The following is an 8949-nucleotide window of genomic DNA, read 5'->3' on the forward strand; positions in this document are numbered from 1 at the left end:
TGCTACATAGCTTTTTCTCTGTGGCTTTACTCATGAACATGAGCTTTGAAGCTTAAATGCTTAGGTTCAATTCTGGGTGCATCATTGACTTGTTATGTGACCTTGAACAAGTTACCATTCCAACTTCAGTTTCTTCTGCTATAGAACATAAATGAAGTGATGCTGACCTCACAGGACTGCCATAAAGATTAAGAAAATACAAGTAAATCATGTAAAGTGCCTGGTTTGGACAGCCTTAGCTATTATAGTGATGGAGGTCATAATAATAGCTTACCATGGTAGAGAAATCACTTTGTGTGAGACATTCTTTTAAGTATGCAGAATGCACTAACACATTTAATCTTCTCAATGATTGAGGTAGAAGTCATTATTATCTATGTAGAATATTTTTGTGTTGTTTTTGTTTGTTTGTTATCCATGTTCTGCAGGTAAACACAAGGAACTAAGAGGTCAGATAACGTGGTATTGCTTGAGATAAGATCTGAAAGTTGAGAGTTATCATTATAAAGGAGAAAAGGACATTCCAGAAGTAGGAAGTATGCTGTGTTCATGTATGCTAAATCAAAGTCCTCTTTAAAGTCTTTCTCCTCCTTCTGTGGTGACAAAGTCAGACACTGTGAAATATGACCAAATATTTCTGGATGATCCAAGTGCCAGGTACAATCATTCACTTGAATTGCATGGTGACATTTTCCCCAAACCCTGTGCTCTCCAAAGCAAGCAGTGGGTGGCAGCTCCTTCCTAAGGAACCTGGTCTTTTTTCACCATAGCCTGAAATTACAATGAAACCTGACCTTTGTGGTTTCATTTTCAGGCTTTTGAAATGAAGATGTCGGGATTCGAAATTGGGAGACGTTGTCAGCAGGGAGACGCCTGGAAGCAGAAGAATATTTATGGTAATAAAAAACTTGAGCTCTCAAAGGACCAGCTAAATTACAGTTGGCACAAGGCATATTAGAGCTTGTCCAGATTTACTGTCAGCCCTCTGAATTCATAGCCTTAAGAGGCAATAAATTGTTGGAGGAATATACTGCTTAAGCAGATCCGAGGTAAAAATGAAAATGGAGAGCTTATAAAATGAAAATTATTGAATTCCAAACTTTTCTCCTAAATTTTATCAAAATATAAGATTTGCCAACATGAACTGAGGTGTTCTGAAAGAATTGGAAATTCCTTTTGCCATCTTTTTACCCAATCTGATCACCACCCTTCACTTTATCCCCATAGAGGTGGAGGAGGTGGGTCTTGAGCTGTTTGAGGAAGAAAAAAGATTGAGCAGGAGCCAGCAAATGAGTTAATATCAGTTTGCTCATATATTCTGCTCTATTTTTGTCCTTCAGCAATGTAAAATTTTGAATACTAAATCAAGAAATTCAGAATTCTTTAAAAAAAAAGAAAGGCTAAATTTAAGCATCCTACAAGACTTTATGATATTAAGCAGAGATTTTACTCTCTCATGACACACCCATCTGTAATATGAATATCTCTAATTTACAAGTAAATTTAATGCATTTATCAAGCTAAAAAATGCTATACCAGTTTTACAGGCAGTGTAATAAGGAGATGATAAACATTTTTTCACACCATCCTTAAAAGGTAAAGTGTTTCTCCTAAGAAAGCTAAAAAGAAGTTAAGAAGCAAAAATATAGATATAGTAATGATAAGTGAAAATTAAAGAAAATAGAGCAAGGTGTAATCCATGGTGAAAATCCCCATCTTACCCCTAATTAATAGGGTAACAGTTTTACACTGCCTCAGCCCTACATATCTGGACAAAAGTACAACAGTTGTCCAGGTGTGGCAGCGCATGCCTGTAATCTCAGCAACCTGGGAGGCTGAGGCAAGAGGATCATGAGTCCAAAGCCAACCTCACCAAAACTGAAGCACTAAGCAACTCAGTGAGTCCCTGTCTCTAAATAAAATACAAAATAGGGCTGGGATGTGGCTCAGTGGTTGAGTGCCCCAAGTTCAATCCCCAGTGCCCCAAAAAGAAAAAAAAATGGTGTAACAGTCGGCTTACCTTCCATCTCTCATTCTCCCTAAACACATATCATCTAGTTTTCTAGAAATGGCCCAAGCAAAGACAAAACCTACAGGATAAATAGGAAATATAAACAGGCTTAAAGCATATTTCACCAAGAATAACCATATCTAACAAAGTCAAAAGTGATAAAATTCTATCTAACTTTTGAAGACTGTGACAATAAAGTTCCTTCTTTCCTCAAACCAGCTCTTGGGAAATGAGGTTCCACACCTTCCCATTATAAGCCAGTCCAATCATTAACAAGGAGGACTATTAAAAAAAATCTCCTTTATGTCTAAATTAAATCCTTAATGCTGCACTTTAAACCACACTTCCCTTTGATTGTTTTCATCAGAAATAGGGAGACTTTCATTTACCTAATGTCCATTCTCTTACTTCCCCTTTATCTTCTCTGAGACACTCAATTTGCACTGCTATTCTTATGTTTTTACAATTCAGGCATTTTCTGAGTTGCATGTGAAGTCTCCAAAGTCCTTAAATTTTACACAGGTTATTTTTAAAAATGTATTGACCAAGATCATATATAAGTTATCCTTTATTTCAAATCTATTATAGATAAAATACATCCCTTTTGTGAAAACAAAATCAAAAAGAGCGTACTATAGGGATACTGCTACATATTTAAAAATGTGGCATTTATACATAATGGAGTATTACTCTTCACTAAAAAATGACAAAATCATGGCATTTGCAGGGAAATGGATGGCATTAGAGCAGATTATGCTAAGTAAAGCTAGCCAATCCCTAAAAAACAAATGCCAAATGTCTTCTTTGATATAAGGAGAGCAACTAAGAACAGAGCAGGGAGGAAGAGCATGAGAAGAAGATCACCATTAAACAGGGACGAGAGGTGGGAGGGAAAGGGAAAGAGAAGGGAAATTGCATGGAAATGGAAGGAGACCCTCATCGTTATACAAAATTACATATAAGAGGAAGTGAGGGGAAAGGGGAAAAAAACAAGGGAGAGAAATGAATTACAGTAGATGGGGTAGAGAGAGAAGATGGGAGGGGAGGGGGGATAGTAGAGGATAGGAAAGGTAGCAGAATACAACAGTCACTAGTATGGCAATATGTAAAAACGTGGATGTGTAACCGATGTGATACTGCAATCTGTATACCGGTAAAAATGGGAGTTCATAACCCACTTGAATCTAATGTATGAAAGATGATATGTCAAGAACTATGTAATGTTTTAAACAACTAATAATAAAAAAGAAGAAAAACAAAATTACATATAAGAGGAAGTGAGGGGAAAGGGAAAAAACAAGGGAGAGAAATGAATTATAGTAGATGGGGTAGAGAGAGAAGATGGGAGGGGAGGGGAGGGGAAGGGGGATAGTAGAGGATAGGAAAGGCAACAGAATACAACAGACACTAGTATGACAGTATGTAAAAATGTGGATGTGTAACCGATGTGATTCTGCAATCTGTATATGGGGTAAAACTGGGAGTTCATAACCCACTTGAATCAAATGTATGAAATATGATATTCAAGAGCTATGTAACATTTTGAACAACTAATAATAAAAATTTTAAAAAATCAAACAGGATAGAAATAAATGAGTTAAAAAATAAGAATAATAAGCTATGGCTCCAATGTGGGTACCCTTCAACAGAAGAATGGATAAAGAAATGTGGTATAAAAAATGAGTTTATGAGCCAGGTGCAGAAATGTATGCCTATAATCCCAGTAGCTTAGGAGGCTGAGGCAGGAAAACCAAGAGTTCAAAGTCACCCTCAGCAAAAGCAAGGCCCTAAGCAACTCAGTGAGACCCTGTCTCTAAATAAAATACAAAAAAAAAGGGCTAGAGATGTGGCTCAGTAGTTGAGTGCCCCTGAGTTCAATCCCCAGTACCAAAAAAAAAAAATGAGTTTATAACTTTTGCTGGTAAATGGATGGAACTGGAGACTATCATGCTAAGTGAAATAAGCCCATCCCAAAAAACCAAAGGTGGAATCTTCTTTTTGTTATGAAGGTGCTAACACACAACAGGGGTGGGGGGAATAGAAGTTCAATGAATTAGACAAAGGGAAATGAAGGGAAGGAAAGCAGGATGGGGGATGGGATTGGAAAAATAGTGAAATAAATTACTCAAATGTAACTTTCCTATGTTCATAGATTATTACATGACCAGTGAAACTCCACATCATGTACAATCACAAGAATGGTGAGTTATACTCCATGTATGTATCATATGTCAAAATAAACTTTACTGACATGTATATCTAAAAAGAACAAATAAAAAAGAAATCTGAGATTTTATTTTTCTGCCTCACCATCATTAACAAGTATGCACGGTCTCTGGATCTTGTGGGAACTGAATGTGAGAGTTTCCAGGCTACCACTCTTTGCATAGCTACAATGTGCTGCGTGTCTGATGCCTATTCATTATCTCATAACCTGTGAACAATACAGCAAGATGTCAATGGTAGCATAGTAAGAAAATGCAGCTAAAAACTGCAAGCTAATTCTCATATCATCTGAAAAAAACTAAGGATTCAGAGTGAATATAAAAGAGTATCAGAGACATGGCAAAATTATTTTGCTACCAACTCAAGCCTATATATCATGAGAAACTGAAAAGACTTAAGAAGATGCTCACAAACATCAATTTTATAACTTTTGATGACAATAGATCTTGTGTATTTAGTGCAGTAAACTGTAATTCCTATAAAATTTATGTCAATACATTCATTCCCTAAGCCACCAAAACTGCCCTTGATGAAACTGCTTTAGCTCAAGTTTCCACTATGACAATTGTCCTCTGGACCTAGATAGATATTGGAGCTCCAGCTATTATACCTAAGTTCTAGGAAGCAGAAATCAGATAAGGAAGGAAATAATCTGAAGAAACAGGGCACTGAGTGTCTTACAAAAGTCCCAAATATCTTTCAAAGTCACAATGACACATGTACAGACTTGAAGGAAGTTTTTTTCATAGAGTAAATGCTGAGAGGATCTGAATTCTTAGTATCTTTTAAGGCTAAAGGTGAAATTTTTCATGAAATAAAAAGGGGTATTTCAAGGTATGCTGATCACACAGAAGAGAATTGCCCAGAAAATAACTCCCAACAATCTTAGAGCACACTAAGGAGGCAAGTCCTTGACAGGAGCATTTATGTTTTTCATATCACACCTTCAAATAAGGAGCAATGATATCTGCCCACCATGCTACCAAGCTGTTTCACTGGTCACAACTACCTAAATATATTCAACTTTTAAAGTCAATGTGGTAAAGTCTGAACTGAGAAGACTCCCTCTCTGTGGATAAACTTGCATTACCAGCAAAAAGACAAATTTCAAAATAAGTGCATTTGGCCTTGGTCATTTTTCTTATTGGATGCATGTTTAATGATAGCAGACATAAAAATCCATTTATAAAGTCTCAGCAGGAAAATATTCTTCCTCCTTTTCTGAGGCTATGTGAAGGATATTTCACCTAATTATCTCAGCCATAGTCACGAAGAAAACAAATCTTAAATTATCATTCATCAGACATTATATTACCTGTGTTTTTTTTAACTTGAAAAATTGCTCATTTAATTATTCAAAAATTCTGGCTATAATTCCTAATCCCTGAGACACCTAAATTCAAACCTATGTTCTCTATCACTTAATAAGTATGTAAATTTTGACAAGGTCCTTTGCCTTTAAAAACCTCAATTTCTTCCTTTGTTTTTTTTTTAATAGTGCTGGGGGACCAAGGAGAGGGAGGAGGGGAGGGAAAAGGGAAGTACTAGGGAAAGGTGGAGCAAATTATGTTATATGCATTTATTAATATATCAAAATGAACTCCACAAATTATGTATAACTATAAGGTATTCATAAAAACTTTTTTTAAAAAAACTCAAGTTCTCCATCTATAAAATATGGATAGTGCTTATTATCTATATATATCATGAGGTTGTTTTTGCAACAACTGTGAATGCTGTAAGATTTTACCCTACTTTCAAGCTAACTAGTTAACTTGTCACATACTTATAGAGGCAGGTAGAAGACATGATATTCCTGAATCAGACATAGAGGACTTTATTGCTCACAATACAACAGGCAGCACAAGCTTCATGTTTGCATGAAACTTATCCCCTTTCCCCAAGGGAGCAATTCAAGCTGGGCAGGAGTAAATGTTGCATATATAGTGGGTTTGTGTCACAGATGAGGAACCTCAAGCTTAGAAAACTCCAATCTTTTAAAGGGACTGAAAGCAAACCTTGCCAATCTTTTTCTAAAAGGAAACATTTTCTTTATTAATCCTGGAGAGCAAACAAATCTGCCCTCTGTTTCAGAGGGAGCTACTACTCTGTCTTTCAAGGCTATTTTCAATACAGATATCCTTGAAAAGATAGTCTGACACAAAATCAGTGCCTCTTTCTATAAGACATGCAGAAATGCAAAACATCCATGGGAACTGACTCTCAGTAGTAGTGAAGATAAAGATAAATGGAGCAGGTAAAGCACTTAACACAGTTTTTGATGCACAGTAAGCATTAAGTAAATGTTAGCTATTATTATTATCCCAGATATACAAATTCTTCCAATGTCTTGGGTTTCTATTGGTAGCACATCATCAAGGAGTCTTTTGTGGCCTGGTACTGCTGAAGATTCTCCCTTAATCTTTTCTGTGACCATTGCTGAAGTTATATCAAGAAGATTCTCATACTCCAAAATAATTTACCTGTTTACCTGCTAAAACTCTAAGGGTCCTTCTATTGCCATCTCTTCGCCCCCAAAAGGCTGCTGGCTTAATATCAAAGAATTGTGGTCTGTGTGTACCAAAGATTCCGTGTTGTCTGCTCTAAAGCCATGTCCCATGTGAAGTAGTGCAGCATTATTATGGCTCTTCTGGACTCTGGTTCCTTGATCTCCATTGGGGCATGAACTGAGCCCTCTATTAGATCAATAATTTTCTGTTCATATTGGTTGTGGCAGAAATTGGTAAGATTTTCACTAAATAAATCCCCTCCTCCTGGCAGCATAGCTAGAGTACATTTCCCTTAGGGCAGGTAGATATGGCCAAATACCTTAGTGCTTGTCCCTGGCTCGTGTGGAAGTAATATGCACTTCCAGTAGTATATATTTTCTCTTTTCTTTCTTTCCTCGTGTTCCAGCTGGATGCAGAGTATTCTAAGTCCCTGTGGAATAGGGAACCACTAGAAGGTAGAAGCTGAGGTTCCTGACTGATTCTATAGAGCAGACTGTCCCCTAAAAACCATCCCCATCAACATTTTATTATGTTGGGTGGGGCCACTGCAATTTAGGAGTTATTTAATATAACAGCTACTGTCAAGGTATTATATATCTTCCCTGAACCTATGGTCCTATATACCCCAACTAGGTCCCAGCTGATTAGTCTGCCATATAAACTCAATAAAGAAAGGCAGCTCATACCCCTCCGAAATATGTTTTTTCCTAATATAGTGCTCATAGAGAGTTTTCTGAGTCCAAAGCAACAATCCCAGAATCTGAATGTGACCCAGCAGAGTATTCTTCTGTCTCTTCACTTCAATATCTGACCACTTTCTTCCCACCTGGTCTATGAGACCACATTGCCTGAAACCCCAAATCTTTGAATAACATGTTATCATTTGAAATAAATTTCTTTTTCTGAATCAGACCACATTCCTTACACCTGCTCCTACTCCTACATTATACCTACTTCTGGAATATTCACTGTGGGAAAATGATTTGTCTGGGGGCATGATCCTCATTTAGTTTTTAGTATCAAACATTTCTACTCAGCAAAACTTCCCTTCCTATAGGGTCACTCATTAAATAAATTAACAATTTATGGCAGAGACAATTACTTCCCTCTGAATATATATGTGCTTCCCCCATATATCTCAGACCCTTTGAAGTTGAAGATGCTAGGCACCTATTCTGTCCAATGGACTGTAAGCATGTTATGTGTGTCACTTCTGGGCAAAAGCATCTAAGAATCAGTGTGTGACCTTTTGGTTCTCTTTGCCTCTAGAGAATTGATGACAGAGGCTACAAGCTAAGATGGCAAAGGCACAGATGGAAACAGTCTGAACTGCTGAGTCTCCACATGGAGGACTGCTGCCTTGAGGAGTCACTCTTCACATTTTGAGTGAGTGGGAAATATGCCTTCATTGGGTTAAGTCAATAAACTGGTTAAGCCACTGAGACTTCAGGATTAGTTCGTTCTGCAGCATAACCTAGCTTACCCTAAATAATAGATCATTCTAATGTAGTCATATCATATGCACAGTTGAACAAATGCAATTATATGATCTTGGTAAAAAAATAATAAAGAAAAAATATCATTCTTCCCCTTTTTTCCTCAGTATGCTATGATCCAGAATAAGTGTGTGATAAGAAACATCAATGTGTGGCTGCACCCTCTTTTGGCCCCTTTTTTGCTGCCAAGTATAAGAATCTCACTGGGCTAAATATATTTTTAATTATACATATTTTATATACAGTATATTGTAATATATCTCACATTCAACTGAAAAGCAAAAATCGAAATTCTATTCCAAAGCTGAAGAAAAATATGGCTGTGTTGAGATTACTAAGAGAAGGTAAATCTCTGACCAGTGTGAAACTTTTCCTAAGGAGTTTTCAGGGATCATTTTGACCACAAAGTCTTCTTGCTAACTTTCCACTCTAATTTCAGTATAAGATTTAACTGCACTTGATTACTGTGAGCATTAAATTATAATGGTGAAATTAGATAAGTATATAAAATTATTGGAACATAGTAGACATTTGATTAATGTTAGCTCATATCCTCTGCTGCCATATGTAATGAACAGCATATTTCAGAGGTCCCGATCCAATAAATGCCCTTCTATTCAGGATAACTGAGTACAACTTTGGGAAGAGAGGAATCTTTACACTATCCCTTCACGTCAGTACACAACTGTGTTTCCATGTAAGAAAG

The 8949-nt window shown here is 36.7% G+C and overlaps 1 long non-coding RNA gene across 1 annotated transcript; it reads left to right on the top strand.

Moving 5' to 3' along the window:
- Positions 1-811: 811 nt before the first annotated feature.
- On the top strand, positions 812-8142 carry LOC144371649 (uncharacterized). The gene is made up of 3 exons (XR_013431601.1): positions 812-896; positions 4164-4212; positions 8017-8142. It is a non-coding gene; the product is annotated as an uncharacterized LOC144371649 (long non-coding RNA).
- The last annotated feature ends 807 nt before the right edge of the window (positions 8143-8949 follow it).

This window comes from Ictidomys tridecemlineatus, chromosome X (genome assembly GCF_052094955.1).
Source record: "Ictidomys tridecemlineatus isolate mIctTri1 chromosome X, mIctTri1.hap1, whole genome shotgun sequence".
Taxonomy (NCBI): domain Eukaryota; kingdom Metazoa; phylum Chordata; class Mammalia; order Rodentia; family Sciuridae; genus Ictidomys; species Ictidomys tridecemlineatus.